The sequence below is a fragment of the Ailuropoda melanoleuca genome, chromosome 8, assembly GCF_002007445.2.
Source record: "Ailuropoda melanoleuca isolate Jingjing chromosome 8, ASM200744v2, whole genome shotgun sequence".
Lineage (NCBI taxonomy): Eukaryota > Metazoa > Chordata > Mammalia > Carnivora > Ursidae > Ailuropoda > Ailuropoda melanoleuca.
The window spans coordinates 86,501,547-86,519,417 of NC_048225.1; the positions used below are offsets into that span (position 1 = coordinate 86,501,547).

General features: G+C 42.5%; 1 protein-coding gene across 1 annotated transcript in view; it reads right to left on the minus strand.

Moving 5' to 3' along the window:
- LAMC2 (laminin subunit gamma 2) overlaps nt 1-11,506 on the minus strand; it is a 68,534-nt gene extending 57,028 nt beyond the window's left edge. Inside the window, exon 1 of the mRNA XM_019804482.2 lies at nt 11,369-11,506. The gene's annotated coding sequence lies outside the window, so the exon portion shown is untranslated. The remainder of the gene's footprint in view (nt 1-11,368) is intronic.
- Nucleotides 11,507-17,871: the final 6,365 nt, after the last annotated feature.

The following is a 17,871-nucleotide window of genomic DNA, read 5'->3' on the forward strand; positions in this document are numbered from 1 at the left end:
CACATCTCAACAACCTGTCTGGTTCAGGCTGGAGACGCCTGCTCTGGCTTAATCGCCTCCCTCGCTCAGAGACAATATCAACCCACTTTGCCAATTTGAGGATTTTTCTGCAGTGCTCTACTGGTCAAAAGTCAAAGTTCCTGAAGGTTCTTGAATTCCCAGGGCCAGGTCCTGGTTGACCTCTCATCAAGGCAGTTTATTTAGTTTCCTCTAAGCCTCAGTTTCTTCATCTATAAAATGGGGGTAATAGAAATAGAAAATAGGGGGGTTAAAACAGTTACCTGGTAGGGATGCTGGGAAAATTAAATGCATTAATGACTTATCCAGTGCTCACGGAAGCACCAGACCTGTAATATGCAGTACACAAGTTAGCTATAATAATAATAATTGTTGTTGTTGCTCTTATTATCACTAAGAACCATCAGTTTGCCCTTATTACAATTACTAACAAATACCGTATGAGAAAGATGGGGAAAGGTTTTGCTTTGACCCTTCTACTAATTGACTATTCAATAGTAATTTCAAATTTCTGTGAAACTCTTGGTCTAATCCAGGTTTCTATCCAGATTGTCAACATTTACTTGGAAGTTGTTGATTAATTTGTATTTTTGCTACATACCTTGAAATCTCCTTTACCTTCAGATCTTCCTGCCTAATGTTTTAAGATTTTTGCATTTAGAACTTCATTTTAAATAAGGGGTAGGAAGATCTTATATTTCAGGGAAAATGGAAAGGTAAGATGGGTTCAAAGAATTCTTATTATCAACTTCAGTGAACACATGCTTTTTGAAAAGATAATGGAAGTCTATTTGCTTTTCTATGTGATCCAAATAAATCTTTCTTTTCCAAATCCAGACAAAGATCATTAGATGCTGTTCAGCAATAAAAAAGGACCAACCACTGACACTTACAGAACGTGGATGAATCTCAAGGCATTGGGCTAGGTGAACGAAGCCAGCCAACAAAAGACCAAATTCTTAATAGTTCCACTTATATGAAATCCTAGAAAAGGTGAAACTATAAGGAAAGAACCTACGAGTGGTTGGCAGGGGTAGGGCAATGACCACAGTGGAGCCCGAGGCTTATTTGGGGGTATGAAAGAAATATTTTGAAATACAGTAAAGGTCAAAAGTAATCAAATTTTTAAAAAGCAGTCGAATTGTGCAATCAAAATAGGCAAATTTGTTGGGGTGCCTGAGTGGCACGGCGGTTAAGCGTCTGCCTTCGGCTCAGGGCGTGATCCCGGCGTTATGGGATCGAGCCCCACATCAGGCTCCTCCGCTATGAGCCTGCTCCTTCCTCTCCCACTCCACCTGCTTGTGTTCCCTCTCTCGCTGGCTGTCTCTATCTCTGTCAAATAAATAAATAAAATCTTTAAAAAAAATAGGCAAATTTGATTGTGTATAAATTATACCTCAGTAAAACTGGTATTAAAAAATAAGAGAAAAGTCTCAAAAAATTTATATGATCGGTGAGATGCTATTCAGTTCAAATGTGCAAACTCAGACCCAGGACGAGAAACACACCACCGTCTGCACACATTGTGGCAAAGTCACAGCAGAGTCCAGCCCTAATAGCCTGCTGGTTCTCATGAGCTCTAAAGAGCTTCAGGCAGAAACACCAGCCAACAATTGCAAGGGGAACCCTCTTGCTGGAACCGGATCTGGGCAATTTAGGAAAGATAAGGTGCCATTCTGAAATGTTTGTTTTGGGAGCACAAATTTCAGCCCTCGGCTGGACTTCTGTTCTAGGAAGTGAGCATCTGGATTGTCCTCGTCTCGCCCACCCCCCCCTCTGCTCCCCCCCCAAATGGCCCCTTCCCCCACAAATGGCCACTGGCCTTCTAGAAGCCCCGCTTCGGTGGGGATGACGTTGGTCCGACGCAGAAGTTCTCTGGTCTCGAGCTGGGAAGGTGCGGGGGCATTTCCTGGGGGCGTGACCGGGAAGGCTGAGGCCCTGGAAGTCCCCAGGTCCATTGTTCTATTTGCAGCTCAGTCATCACCGGGGGACTTTTCTTTTTATGGTGCTATGTAAATCACTCCACGGAACTGTCATCTCTCCACCCCCAACCTCCCAAATAGAATTGCAAGTGACATGTTGATTTTTGCCTTGAGTTCCATCATTACCTTAGCTCACTTTCAGGAGGAATGTCTGGCATTTCAAACTCACTTATGATAAAGACTGAAGCACTGGCTGTTCCACATGCCGGCAACAGACCAGACTGTGGGACTTGATTCCCTAACCCTGAATCTCCCTAGATGGTTCTAATGATGCCAGCATGTGCAGACAAATTTTAAATGTAAAATACAGCAATCAAGCGGAAGAAAACCCCCCCAAAACCAACAACTCCCCTTTGTTCTTAATTGGTAAAGGAAAATGTCCATAAATGGAAGTGGTTCAGTGTTTCCTGGGCCATCTGGGTAAATTCTCGAATGTTGGCCAGACTCCAGAAAGCACTGTTCTGTGAAGCAAGCACTCTGGCTGGAGTGGCAGGCTTCCATTTAATGCAGAAACATCTATAGCATTCCCGCAGTTCGCTTTCAGGGAGAAGCCAGGCCAGAGTTCAAGTAATGCCTTTTCCTTTTTAAGGGCAGATGATCCTTTTTTTCTGCGGCTGCCTGGTGGTACACCGAGGAGGGGAATGTGGTAGGAAATGAACAGCTGCACACAAAGCACGATTTCATTTGCATCTTTTTTTGTTGTCGCTATTGCAGACAGAAATATTCCAATCTCACCTTTGTTTACCAATATGACAAATGGGAAGGAGCAGAGAGAAGAGGGACACATGCTCAGAACATAGAAGAAATGACAAGGTGGAAGATTCTGGGAACTTTAGTAGATTTAGGGGTGTGTGCCAGCTGTGTGTTCCCTTGGTCTGAAATGGGGTCACCCATCCATCGGTGAAATGTCTGATTCTTAGATTAAACGTGCAGCCCACAGTTCCTCGGCCACACTAATCCTTGATCTATAGATATTAAGAGTTGAATGAGAGGTGAAGGAGCCCACACAGTGAAAATTCTCCGCTGGCTTGCACGGGTGGTGGTCCAGGGCTGCAGGCATGACAAGATAGGCTGGAAGGGAGAGGTGGCCACCACGAGATCAGAGATACTCGCCCATATGACTTCCCAAAGGAAGCAACGTGTCCAGGAAACAGTGCTTCTAAACATGCTTCTTAATTTCAATCTACTTTCCCCCCTTTAATAATTTAAATTATAAAGTCTGAAAAACTCTATAGCATTTAGAGTCCAATTCCTTGTTTTTAGATAGGAAACTCTGGACACATTTTAAACATCTAATGGGGGGTACCTGGGTGGAGCAGTCGGTTAACCAACGGCTCTTGATTTAGGCTCAGGTCATGATCTCAAGGTCGTGGGATCAAGCCCCGCGTTGGGTTCCACACTCAGCGGGGAATCTGCTTGAGTTTCTCTCCCTCTCCCTCTCCCCCGCTCCTGCTCCCTCTCTCTCTCAAATAAATAAACAGATCTTAAAAAAAAAACATAAACATCTAGTAGTAATTTTGACAACCAGGGTAGCGGCAGTGCAGTTGTACTGGATACTCTGCACGTGCCCAGCTTCATGCGCGGAGCCTTGCAGGGGGTGAGGAACTCAATCGTCACCACCACCCTCTGCAGCAGGTGCTATTATTACCCTCATTTTGAGGTTACTCAGGCTCCCTCACAATCCATGCCAATACCGCTCTCTAGAGTAATTATTCAACTACAACATAAAAACAAATTAAGCCTCTCACTGAATAAACACACACTACTCCATTAAAAAAAGAAAAAGTTGAGTTGGATCTTCAAAAAAAATAAAATGCCTAGTCCTTATAACCTACACTGTATTCTACAGGACTCGTCTCCTGCAGGTCAGCAATAAAGGTTTATGAGGAGTGCATTTTCCTGTTCCCATTACCTTTTGTAATTCGTCAGTGGACGATGACTTCGGAATTTATGCAACATCCTTTTACATCATCCAACGAGGTCTTGATGCTTTCCTCTTGGTCTGATACCTTAATCCAGGTAGAAGAGCTCTTTCATTAAGTAACTAAGTTCTTAAACTCCGTAGAATAATTGGAAACTCTTTTCAGCCTAGTCTGAGTCTGAGCGGTCTGAAAGAGCTCCAGAATTTAGTGGCTATCTCCAGGTTACACAGAAATCCCCAAACATTCCTGGGTGGGTCTTTTGCAGGAAGCCTGTGGATTGGATTCGACTTTGGTTACAAGGTGGAACTGTTAGACCATGGCAATTATGGAGAGAGCTACCAATAATCACTGAGAAGTCCAGAGACACTCGTCACTAGCCTAAAAATTTCCCACAGCCTCAGTATGTCTACTTAGATTAAGGAGGAGAATTAATGCACTGATTCAGATAATTTAAACCAAGATGACACATTTCCCTCCAATTACCTGTCTATTTTAGGTGAATATACTTTATATATTATATATATAATATGTAATATACTGAGTTATTTAGACAATTGTTTCAATGTTCTGCTGTTTATTATATGAATACACAGCAAAACTAGATTTAGTTGCCATTGCTTTATCAAGGCTACTAATGCCTTTGCTATTTTCTTATCTCAGGGTCCTCTATTCATATAACTTTTGGAAGTAATTTAGAAAATCTCAGCCAAACCAGAATATGGCTACTTGTTTTGGCAGCAGAATTTGTATGTAAAAATGAATACATTTCATGTGCCTTTGGTAAACTTAACATGGATTATATCTATGCTAAAAATTGAACACACATGTGCTCATGAATATATGTTACTTGAGCTCTAGATAGAAAAATCTTTTGAATAGAATTGCTGTATCACTACATCGTATATTGAAACTAATATAATACTGTGTGTTAACCATACTGGAATTAAAATTCACAACTTCATAATCAATCCTTTGAATAAAATTTTGGAACTTTTGTTGGTCGCTTTGCTTGTTAGGTTTAATCTTATATTCAAAATTTTCTAAGGAAAGGGCAATCTTAAATCTTCTGATCTTTCAGGGCCTGATACAAAATGCATCTTGGAAGTCACTGTCCCAGTGTTATCCGCAGACTAATTCTTTCCTCTTGAAATTTTCTGAAGAATTCTTATTAACTTTATAAATTTATGCTAATAAAAATTAACTTAATGAGCTTCCTTTCAGAACCAGATCTTGTCTCACCAGTCAAGCACAGTGTTGATTTTCCCACTGGACCACAGACAGAGCCAAAAGAGTGATGACGTATCAGGTATGGTGCTGATTCCAGTCAACGTCCGCTCTCACAGAACTAGGCCGTATCTCACCAGTGGAGGTTTTGGAAGGGGGCTGCTTCCATGACACTAGCTTAAATGTTGAGGAAAACAATCCAAAATATCCTCAGGTTTTCTTATGAACATATTATGGAATTTTTTTTTAAAGATTTTTTTGTTTATTTGGCAGAGATAGAGACAGCCAGCGAGAGAGGGAACACAAGCATGGGGAGTGGGAGAGAAAGAAGCAGGCTCATAGCAGAGGAGCCTGATGTGGGGCTCGATCCCATAATGTGGGGATCACACCCTGAGCTGAAGGCAGACGCTTAACTGCTGTGCCACCCAGGCACCCCCATATTATGGAATTTTTATCCATACAGTTCATCAACTCTTTTAAATAGCTGTCTTTTCTGAAAGTTCCTGATCTGCTATAGAAGATGGACTTTCTTTTATTTCCTTAAAAAGACCTCTTACTCGTCCCTGGTTCTAATACTTTAGGATTTGCTAAACAAGAGTAGATCTCAACCATCCCCCACTCCCTTATGACTTTATAAGCTTGTTCTATATGTCCCTTTGCCTTTCTAGCAGAAAAATCCATTTTTGGACTCATCCAGTATCCTGCCCTGGTGATGATTTTGGTTGCTCTCCTTAGAATGTTTTCAAGCTTCCCCATGGATGTCTTGACCCAGAGAGACCAGGCTGTAAAACTTCTTACGTTTGGAAGTGGCTCAGTTTGCACACTGGTGGCACACGGTTTTGGATGGAGGGCCCTGTGCCAGGCACCCGGTAGGCTGATGCCCAGCCCAGAGAGATCCAGGAGAGGAGGCGTGCAGGAGTCGGGAGTAGTAGAGCGCTGGAAGCCCACACAGAGCTTTTTTTGCCAAGCCATGCACACTAGTCCTCTTGCATCCAGAGGAAGGACATCATTTCCTTACTTTGTCTACCGGTGGGTGGGGGGGGGATCCTTTTAGCTGTCAGCAGTAAATGGGAACCAAAGGATCGGTCTACATGAATTCTTGATTTTGTCTTTGATGTGAAGCTGGTAATCCAGATACCATCATTTAGTTTCTCTTTTTTAATTCACGATTTATTTATTTGCGAGAGAGAGTGAGCATGAGGAGGATGGGAAGGGGAAAAGAGAGAGGGAGAGACAATCTCAAGTAGACTCCTCACTGAGCGCCGAGCCTGATGCTGGATTTGATCCCACGACCCTGAGATCATGACCTGAGCCCAAACCAAGAGTGGGACGTTCAACTGACAGCGCCACCCAGGCACCCCAGCATTTAGTTATTCTGATTTGGATTATTTTTTTTTAATACAATAATTAACACCAGTTTTCACTGAATTTCACATTTTACCTTTCTGCTTACTCCAGTTCTTGCGAACTTTTCCAAAAAGTTTCTTTTCACTGCACTGATTTGATATTTAACCCCAACCTCAGCAAAATACCTTCTGGAAGATTAAACCATGTATTATGTCTTCCAGGTAATTTACAATCATTTTAGAAAACATAGCTTACCGCACCAATCTTTGAAGGATATTGCTCTTAGCGTGTTTTCCTCCATCCAAAAAATCTGCCCATTCTTCTCTCCTAAGCAAGTTCCCTATGCATAACAGAATATTACCTCTGGTTCTAAGGTAATGAAACTTTAAAATAATTCCTGTTATGGAAATTTAGTAACTTTCTGAACATCCACAAAAATGACTCATGTGTCTATCTTGTCTTTAAACACATCCTAGTGTGATCTGTTATGCCTTTTCCAGAGTAGTTTGCTTGCCCACCTTAATTAAAGATTCTATCAGCTTGACTCCCCTGTCCGTGCTTCCTAAGGCAGTGCGACCCAGTGGAAATGTCTGCAGTGATGGCCATGTTCTGTGTTTGTGCTTCCTACTGGGATAGCCATGAACCACATGGGTCTGTTGAGTATTTGAAACATGGTTGGTATGAATGAGGAGTGGAATTTTTAATTTATTTAATTTTATTTAAGTGTAAGTAGCCACATGTGGCTAGGGCTACTGTATTGGGCAGTGCAGGTCCAAGGCCTTCTCTGTCTCTCTGTCTTATTTTATTTTTTTAAACAAAATTATTTATTTGACAGAGAGTATAAGCAGGGGAAGTGGCAGAGGGAGAGGGAGAGAGAGAAGCAGACTCCCCAGTGCGGGGCTCGATCCCAGGACTCCAGGATCATGATCTGAGCCGAAGACAGATGCTTAACCAACTGAGCCACCCAGGAGCCCTTGTCTCTCCTTTTAAAATGGACATCTCATAAGCACTTCCTTCACAGTGATCATTTGTAACTAAGTTAGTGAGTAGATAAAATTACTTCTGATGGGAAAAATTTTTTCCAAAGTAGAAACTTAATAATTTATTGTTTGACTATTACATTTTTACCCAGCAGAAATTCTATCTTATGTGTTATCTAACATTTTCTGACTCTGAATTTCTTTTTTTTTTTTAAAGATTTTATTTATTTATTTGACAGAGAGAGAGACAGCCAGCGAGAGAGGGAACACAAGCAGGGTGAGTGGAAGGAAGAAGCAAGCTCATAGCAGAGGAGCCTGATGTGGGGCTCGATCCCATAACGCCGGGATCACGCCCTGAGCCGAAGGCAGACGCTTAACCGCTGTGCCACCCAGGCGCCCCTGACTCTGAATTTCTATTGGCAAATATCGTTTTTATATTAATAAAGTCTTGTAAACTAGAAGCCTGGAAATGGGATGTAAGATCCTTGCTCTGGGGGCGCCTGGGCAGCGCAGTTGTTAAGCGTCTGCCTTTGGCTCAGGGCATGATCCTGGCGTTCCGGGATCGAGTCCCACATCGGGCTCCTCTGCTGGGAGCCTGCTTCTTCCTCTCCCACTCCCCTGCTGTGTTCCCTCTCTCGCTGGCTGTCTCTCTGTCACATAAATAAATAAAACTTTTAAAAAAAAAAAATCCTTGCTCTGACTTTAAGTTTCACCTTCTTGTGTCAAAAATTTAGAAAGTTGCCTGTTTTTTTTTTTCCATTTCCTTACTGTATTCACATTGCTATATTTGAAGGGTATTCTATAAGAAGCAAAATACTGAGCATTTGTAAAATGTCAAAAAAAAAAAAAGTATTTTAAATTGCTTTCCCAGAACGTGTTTGAAATCTTACTCAGGTGTTGTAATCACCTACAAATGGAATTTATCTTCAATGCAGATTTTGCTTTATGATTTGATCTTTTTAAAGAAAATAATATGACACAAGAAAGAGGAAAGAAGTGCTTGTAATCTGTCTTTTCGGTGACCCTAGACTAAACCCTTAATATTAAAGTCTGACAACTTTATTTTATTGAGATAATTTTTTATAGAGATTCCTTATCACAATATTTTGCTGTGCTCATCCTTTTCTTACTTGTTCAATGAGTTTCTTTGAGCATCTCCTTGGAGCCAGACATGGGGATAGACACTTGATAAATCATACAGCTCCACTCTACACCATCTCTGGGGAAAGGATAAGACAGGTGTTACAGAAACACACTTCCTTAGGCACGAAGGGACCAAATGAAAAATATGATCACGGAGTAGAGTTTCCTGGTGCAACAAGCTGCACTGGAAAAGAACAATGAATTAATCCCTTGGCTCTGTGTCATCAATGGCCATTCAACTACTTGTTACGACTATCAGTCAGCTTAATGAAGAGTAAGAATTCATCAGTTTTGCTGTCTTGGTATTGTTGGTGATTTTTAGGTTTGTCAGGGAATCTGTAGGCTCTTGACACTCGACAATTCCCATCTTTCTCAGAATAAAACCCAGTGTCCATGTGGGGCCTCTAAGGTCATACACAATGTGCCCCATCCATCTCTCATTTATTCTGTTCCGACCACACTGGCCTCCCTGCTGTTTCTCAAAGAAGGAAGTATGCTCTGTCTCAGAGCAGGTCCCACCTGAGGGTGAAAATAACCACAGTCAGGGGTGCTGGGGCAGCTTGCTTGGTTGATCGTCTGCCTTCGGCTTAGGTCATGGTCCCAGAGTCCTCGGATCGGGCACGGAGTCGGGCTCCTCGCTCAGTAGTGAGCCTGCTTCTCCTTCTGCCTGCCGCTCCCCCCGCTTGTGCTCTCTCTCTCTCTCTCACAAATAAATATAAAATATAAAAGGAAAAGGAAAGAAAAGAAAATAACCACAATCAGATGCCACCTCCCACCTCTGCCCACTCGGCGTCTATGCCTGACTCTGCTTTGTATGTCTTCTTACCACTTCTCACCACCCCACATTAGACATTCACGCTTATTATCTGTCTCTCCTTCCAGAACATAAGCTCTAGCACTGCCGAGACTCTGTGTTGTAACGAGGCCTAGACCACTCACTGCCTGGCTCTCGTACACCCTCAGTCATATTTTTTTTAATGAATGACTAATGCAGGTTTAGTACTTATTTTTGCAAGACTGAATTCACTTACCCCTCTATACCTCAGTTTAAATATTAATGTGATGAGGGACATTATCTAATCTAAATTACCCCTTAACAATGATCGGAAGATGACTAACTACATTAATACTATACAGATTGGACCTGCTTGGAGGGAAAACAATTCTAAAACTCAAGTTCCCTTGTTTTCTAAAAGTAATTGGGTAGATCGCTAAAGCTATAAGAGAGACTACAATGAATAGAGAACAATGGTCTATAACTATAATAAGAATGGCAGAAGGAACACTAAGCCACTAAATGAGATGCTGTTTATGAAAAGTACTTTTTTTTGCATGTTACAAGTGGTTATGTATTATTGTTGCTTTTGATAAACTCTTTTCTTGAAGGCCTAAGGTTCTAGATTATCTTCATTATTCCAGTTTTAGATGTGCGTTTGAAAAGTACTTTCTTATACTTAGAGCTTGAAGACGCCGAAGGGAAGAGACCCGTGCTTAAGACCAAGGGTGTGAGTGGACACTCTGTGCTCAAGGTCTTCGGTGAGGGTCTTTAGTGCCCCTGTCCAGGTCTTCGGTGCCTCTTATATCCATCTCCTTGGTCGAAGCACAGAAAATATCCTCCAACCAGATATTCCATAAATTAAAGGTCATTTAATCAAACCTCCCTGCCTCCTGGAAGACCCACACTAATCAATCTAGGCAATTAAAAAGAGCCATTTCATTTCTTATTTTTCACAATTATTTTTAATGATGGAAAGGAAATTTTTTTTCGTAGAAAGGAAATTTTATAGAAACAGGTATCAACTCTTTTTAGCATGTGCAACGTTTGAAAGTTGTAAACTTACTTTAAAATTTTCCATCAGATAGGATGCATTTAACTACAAGCAATAGAATTCCCAACTCCAAGTGATTTTTACATTAAGCAAATTTATCAGCTCACATAATTGAAAATCCAGAGGTTGGAGGGGAAACAGGGTTAAATTATCCTGTGGTCCAGTAATGCCATCAAGGATCCAAGTTCTATCTTTCTCTTCTGTCATCAGAGTCCACTTCATCTGCAGGCTGGTTCCCTTCAAAGTCGTCGACTGGTTGCCAGTAACAATCAGGATTATATGCTTCCTTACTCAAGTAGGTGGAAGAAAGCAAACCCCTCTCCCCAAGACTTCAAACAAAAATCTTTCCCCTTCCTGATTGGGCTGATTTAAGTCCTATGCCTGCCTCTCAATCAGTAACTATCACCAGGAAAGTAGTGTATGTGGATTGGATTAAGCCTGGGTACCCTAATCACTGGCAAGAGGGGTGGGAAAACTAGGATTGGCTTATGTCAGAAGTCAGCAAACTAGGGCTGTGGGCCAAATCCTACCCACCAGCTGTTTCTGGGAAGTTTCATTGGAACACAAACTCTTCGGCTACATTTTATCCACGGTGACTTCTGCACCACAACAGCAGAGATCTGTGGTTGCTAACAGAGACCACAGCGTCCATCAGTGCTCAAGTATTCACAATCTGGCGTTTTAAAAGAAAGTTTGCAAACCCCTGGCTTGGGTCCACATGAGCCCACTTTGGAGCTGACTCTAATCCCTAAATCATGATGTTACAGGAGAGAAAGTTGCACTCCATTGGACCAATAGAAGTCCCTCACATGTAAACCTAAGTTGATGTTTTTCTCCCTGTTCTTTCCTGAGCAGAGCTGAAAAAGAAATGAACACACCAGCTTCAGAATGAAAGCCTTCGTTTTGGAAGGTCATGGACTTACCCTCATTGTTTTCTTCCAGATTGATTGGTATCCGTTCCTCACGTTGATTTGCGTTCCAACCTTGGCAGTGTGTTTTGGTTTGTTTTACTGAATTGTCTGCAAGTTATTTGTGAATTCCGTGAAACCAGACTACTCCAACCGTCTGCCAGATCATCAAACCATCACCAGTGGCTAGAGGAAATCCCCAGGGTCCTGCTGCGCTCGCAGAAGAAATCTCCCTCAAGCTGCTTGGCGATGGCTGGTCAGTCACAGGAAGAACCACTCCTGCGCATGCTCCCCTCACGATTTTCCAGGTAAGCCATTTCCTGTCAAAACAACAATCTGACCTTTCTGATAATTTCTGATAATACACACACATATATATGTATATAGCTTTCCTTGTTTACTTCTGTTAGGATAAGAGCAACACATGTCCACTGTGGAAACATTAGAAAACAGATAACCCGAGGGAAAAAAAAGAAGTCTTATCACCGCACCATGCTCCAGGGAACTCATAAAACAAACAGCAACCTCGCCTCCAAGTGACCTAAACCAGCTTTGACTTTTCCAGCAGGAAGTCATGATGGAATATTTTACATGTAGCCCCCTGCATTTATGAAGTTACTCAATGGCTCTATTCTTCGACTAGCCTTTCCAAGAGTCTTTATTAAATTGTGAACTTTATAACCATTTAAGGAAATGTATGGAAAAGGGCAGAATTTGAGAAGCTGCCGTTTCAAATTACTTTCTCCAAGTCTTATGTACATCTTTTGCAAACATGAAAGAGTACCTACTTCTCTTCGTTTGGGCTGGCACATACAATTGCACCTTATTTTGTAAATAAAAGGGAGTCAACCTTTCTGAAATATAGGGTTGGGAAAGTATGCTCAGCTTCACAGAGCCTCCTTTAGGCACACCTGTGGGTTTACTAGTGCTCATTATAGAAACCACTTGAAAATGCCCGAAGGTTGGATTGTTTCCAAAACATCAGGTGGGTACCACACTTCGGTTTAGGGCTAGAGTAGACTACAGGATGGGATTCGGGATCACTGCAAGTCCCTGTGGGGATCTGAGTGTGGGATCGGGGCCAGTTTTGTAATTAGAAGCCAGGCATTGCTTCAGAGAGTGGTGCTTTCCCACCTTGCTCACGGCACCTGACCTGCCCCACTATTTCTCTACTGAGTCTACACAGTACAGCTGACACCATGGGCCCTCATTAATTCGGCCCTTCATAAACTAAGAGAATTCCTGTTGAAGAAAGCAGGAGCCCCTGAATGCCTGGAAGAGAAGGGGTGAAGGCAGGTGGGGAATACACAAATGAGAGAGGTACAAGAACACTGGCTCTGGGGCCCAGACAGTCTGGATTTTTAATCCCAGCTCCACCCTTCCAGGCAGGGTGATCCCAGATCCTTCCATTCTCTAGGTGGCATTTTCTGCCCGGACCAAAGAATAATAATAATACCGGCACCCGCCTACGTCATAGTGTTTGCTGCTGTGAAGGTAAAGGGTGATTAATGAGCCAAATACTTAGCATAGCACTAGGTTAGTATTAGCTCTTATCTTTACGAGGGGAAAGGGCCCAGAATGGGGAAGCTGGGCTCTTGGGAACATACTTCCCTTCACAGCATTGCCTGGACGGCGGAGTCCATATTTATAGGGGTTCCAACTGGCCAGGACTGCACGATTTGTGATGAGACTTTCTGGCAGTGTGTTTACCTTTCATTCAAGTAATTTTTGAATAGATTTTATTTTTAGAAAAGCTATAGATTTATGGAAAACTTAAATACAGAGTACAGAGAATTCCCATATACCCCATATTCCATTTCCCTAATTACATCTTACATTAGGATGGTGCATTTATCACAATAAAGCACCACTGACACATTATTATTAACTAAAGACCATACCTTACAGATTTCCTTAGTTTGTTTGGTTTGTTTGTTTTACCTAATGTCCTTTTCCTAGTCCAGGATCCCATCCAGACACCACATTACACTTAGTTTTCGTGTCTCCTTTGGCTCCTCCTGGCTGTGACAGTTTCTCAGACAGTCCCTGTTTTTTGACGACCTTCATAGTTTTGAGGGCTTGTCACATGTTTTGTAGAATGTCCCTCGGTTGGGATTTGTCTGATATTTTTCTCATGATTAGACCGGGGATATGGGTTTTGGGGAGGAAGACCACAGAGGTAAGTGCCATTTTCATTTCATCCTATCAAGGGTACATACTGTCAACATGACATCACTGTTGACATTGACCTTAGTCACCTGGCTGAGACAGTTTTGCCAGGTTTCTCCACCATGAAGTTACTCTTTACCCCCCTTCCATACTGTTCTCTTCAGAAGTCACTCCCTGCTGCCCACAGTTAAGGAGTGGGAGTTACCCTCCTCTTCCTTGAGGGCAGAATAGCTACAAAAATTGTTTGGACTTCTTCTCCATGGGAGATTTGTTTTTTCCCCTGAAGTAACTTTTCCAGGCTAATCTTTGCTTGAATGAATTGTTTAGTGTTTACCAAGCACCACTGAAAAATAGTCTAAAGCCAACTTCCCCCAAATTGGTTTCTTTGAAACTTACCACTTTCTGTAATTAAGTATTAATATTTGGAGTGCTCTCAAGCTGGGCATGGAGGAAATATGAAAAAACAAGGTTTCTAAAACCTGACTTAATCTTCTATTCAGTGTCACAAATGCCATCCAGCTCTGGAATTAGCAATTCCTTGCTAACCCTGTACGGAAAGGCCTGAAAATGAATAAGGCATTAAAAATAAAACAAGTGGGATGGTCAAAACCAATATGAATGAATAGTGTGAGCCAAGTGGAAAAGCATCCTTTGGCAAGTTTAAACTGGTTACCTCAGCGTGTCCTGAGAATGCGCTCCTAGCGTTCCAGGCCATTAGGCTCCTTTTGTGGGCATGAAGCCTGCCCCTCCCCAGAAAGGAAGCTAGCTCTGAGCTTCTCCTAAAACATACATCTTTACATTGACCTCTTAAAGATCTCTCTCTCCTCTCCCTCTCTCTGTCTCATCTCTCTCACACACACACAAAAACACACCACCACCACCACCAAACCATTTGAGAATACATTCCATGCCTATAAATTAAAATAATTCAAATAATTGGCTGGGTAGCTGAAAATCCACTTGAACTTTTCCTTAGAAAGACTTCTTGTAAAACGAAAAAGCTGATGTTTGGGGTTGTTCGTTTGAAAGAAAATGGGGAAAGAGTATTGTTGGATCAGCTGATAATGTTTCTACATCTGTTCAGCCACCATTAATCTTTTTAAGAGAGTATTTTTTTTCTCTGAAAGCAATTCAGAATTTGCTTCCACAGCATAGGCTTATGAAACAGGCAAGTGTTTTCTCACCTCTCCAAAGTCTACCTCAAGACAGAGAGGCCTCTGATGTGCTCAGGGGCTCCTCGCTCCACCTTAGGTCGGGCACAGCCCTAGTCACAGCATTCCAGGGTTCTGACAATCCCTTTGCAAACCCACCCATGGCATGGTGTATAGAAGCGTTCATCACCCAGTGGCCGAGGCCTCGGGTCCCGTCTTACCCTCTTCCGCTCTGCTTTCACCAGCACCAGAGGACAGGCCTTCATTTCAATCTGTTATCTCAGACGTTAAAATGAGCAGAAGGAAAATGACCTTGAACAGCTCCTGTGTATCATCATGAAGATTTTTTAAATGAATTATCCTGGCCAGTTCAGAGCCTTCTTAATCCCCCACTTCCTAAAAAGGCAGCAAATAGAGAATCCTTGCTTAGACAGAGTTGAGGAAAGAAGATGTTGGGATTGGATATGGTTTCTGGCTAATGAAACCCTTGTTAACAGACTATCCTAAGGTATAGCATTTCATTCTCCAGACTGAGGCCTTCAAGCCTTCATTGAACAAGTCAGATGCCCTCTCTGTGTCACCTGAATTGTCTAAAGCATGAGTAGTACAATCTTTTTTTTTTTTTTAAGATTTTATTTATCTCTTTATTTGAGAGACAGACAGAGAGAGAGAGAGAATGTGAGTGACGGGAGGAACAGAGGAAGAACGACAAGCAGACTTCATGCTGAGCATGGAGCCCAATGTGGGGCTTGAACCCACCACCCTGAGTTCATGGACCTGAGCCAAAATCAAGAGTCCAGTGCTTAACTGACTGCACCACCCAGCCACCCCTAGTACAATCCTTCGTGAAGAGTTTGGATCTGGTTTTTTCTTAACCACTATTTTTACTCTTTAGCGCTACAGTTAACATGACAGTGTAAGCCAAATTTTGCCTCACCCTTTGACCTCACTTGGAAATTTTGGATAGTTCTTTGTCTTTTAATTTTTTTTCCCATGAGGTAATTGATATGAGCTTATATTCTTGAACATTTTTTGTTTTTGTCTCTTTTTTTTCAGTTAACTCAACTGCTGGAAAAAAACATTCAAATTAAGGGTTCTGATTTAGGTTTTCTGGGTACATCGTTTTCAAATTCTTTGCCTTATGGGGTATACTTAAAAGAAGGCCAATTTGCAGAATGCACATGGCAACCACAAAGGGAAATACAATAATCTGCTCTTTGGTTAGAATCAATAAAATATCCCTTCTTAAACCATTGGCTTTACAGAAATTACTCAAGTATACTTCATCAACCCTAAGTATGTATGCTAATCTTCACTGGGGATTCAAAACCGTCCTTTCCTATCATGGAGTCTCGTCAAATGTCCTAGTCATGTGTCCGTAGGCAGGATGCAGAGAGCCAGGGCATCAATGAGTCACCATGGGTCATTCGTGGCCTGTGGGCTGCCAGTGAACAAAGACTTCATTCAGTTTCATTTGAGAAATAAAACAAAGTTTTGGACAATTTACTGAGGTGGCTTCAACTGGGACAGGGTTGAAAATGTGAGAAAAGTGTGACTGCTTAACCAAATACACTTTTTATTGAAACACATTCTACTCAGCTACTCACTCCTGCGATCACATCTAGATCTTGCCATTCCAAGTAACTGTACCTCTTCCAGAACTTCAGTTTTAAGCACCCACCCCCGCCATTTCTAATCACCACCTCTGATTTGGGAAGCTCAGTCTGTCCAGTGCCCTGACTTTAGCAATACCTCAGCCCCTGCAATCCATCGAACCTACCATCTTTGTACTTGTCCACCCCCTCCTTGCCATCCCAGTGCTTCCCACCCTTTTCCCACCTTCCTCCCTCAGGTCCTGTTAGAATCCCAGACTTAACTACTGCCATAGACTGAATTCATGCTCATTAACCTCAAAGGGCGTCTGAGCAGTCAGACGTCATTTCCCTAGTCCATTGGTTCTCCTAATTCTCCTTGAAGACTATTTCATACTTTCCCCTTTCTTCGATCCTCTCACACCTCCTCCCTCATGTCACTCTCCTGCGTGACCTATTTCCTAAGACTCTGAGAAAATAGAAGCACTTGGCTGAGCACCTCTCCCACATGCTTTTCTGCCTCATCCAACAACCTGCCCTCCTTTCCACCTTCCCCGCTGGTACGTACCCCACCTACGACCCACAGGAGGGTTCATCCCTCGTCCTTCTTGGGGACAGCACTCCATCCGCTGGAGAAGGACTCTTCACTCTCCTGCATTGTTGTTTTTTCTTCCTTTTCTGAACTTTTCTCATCCTAAAACTCAAAAAACTCCCTTCAACTGTTACACTTTAGCTTCTGCCCCATTTCTCTGCTCCCTTTTAGAGTTGTCTCCCTTAGGGACAACTAAAGAATAGCCTATGCTTGCGCTCCTCCATTTCTCACCTCCTGGTCTCTCTTGAAACTGCTGCTGTTAGATCTCACGACGCCTCTCCCACGCTGCAATCAGGCCTGTGCCTCCACCACTCCGTGGAGATGGCCTCTGCAAGGTCTACAAGGACCTCCATGTTGTAAAACTCAATGACCAATTCTCTGCCTACGTATTCTAGGATCCACCAGCATCATTGGTCAGAATCGATCATTCCTTTCTCCTTAAAACACTTGTCTTGGTTTCCAGAACATTATGTGCCTCTCTCTTACCTGGGAACATAGAAGTGCCCTCTTCATGGAGGGGAAGCCACCCAACGCTCAGGCCTTAGATCTCATCCCTTTTCTGTTTCTATTCACTCCCTTGGTTTTCTCAGCTAGTTTCATAGCGTTAAGCACATCTGCTGATTTTCAAATTTATATGTTTAGCTTGCTGGCACAGCACCTCTGAACTCTTGAGATCATGTTCACTGCCTAATTGGAATCTACACGTGGGTGGGTAATTAACATCCCAGCTGTAACACAGAGCTGAGCTCCCGATATTCTGCCCCCTAGACCTCTTCTGCCTTAGTCTTCCCTATACGGAGAGGCCTGAAAATGAGTAAGGAATAAAAAATAAAACAAGTCTCAGGTTCAGTCCAAGCACCTTAACATCCTTGACTATTCTCTTTTTCTCACAGCAAATCTTGCCGCTCACTCTACCTTCAGATCATGATAGGAATTGGACCACTTCTCATTACCTCCACTGAGATCACCTTAATCCAAACCCCTCATCTTTTGCATAGATTACTGTGCTAGCCT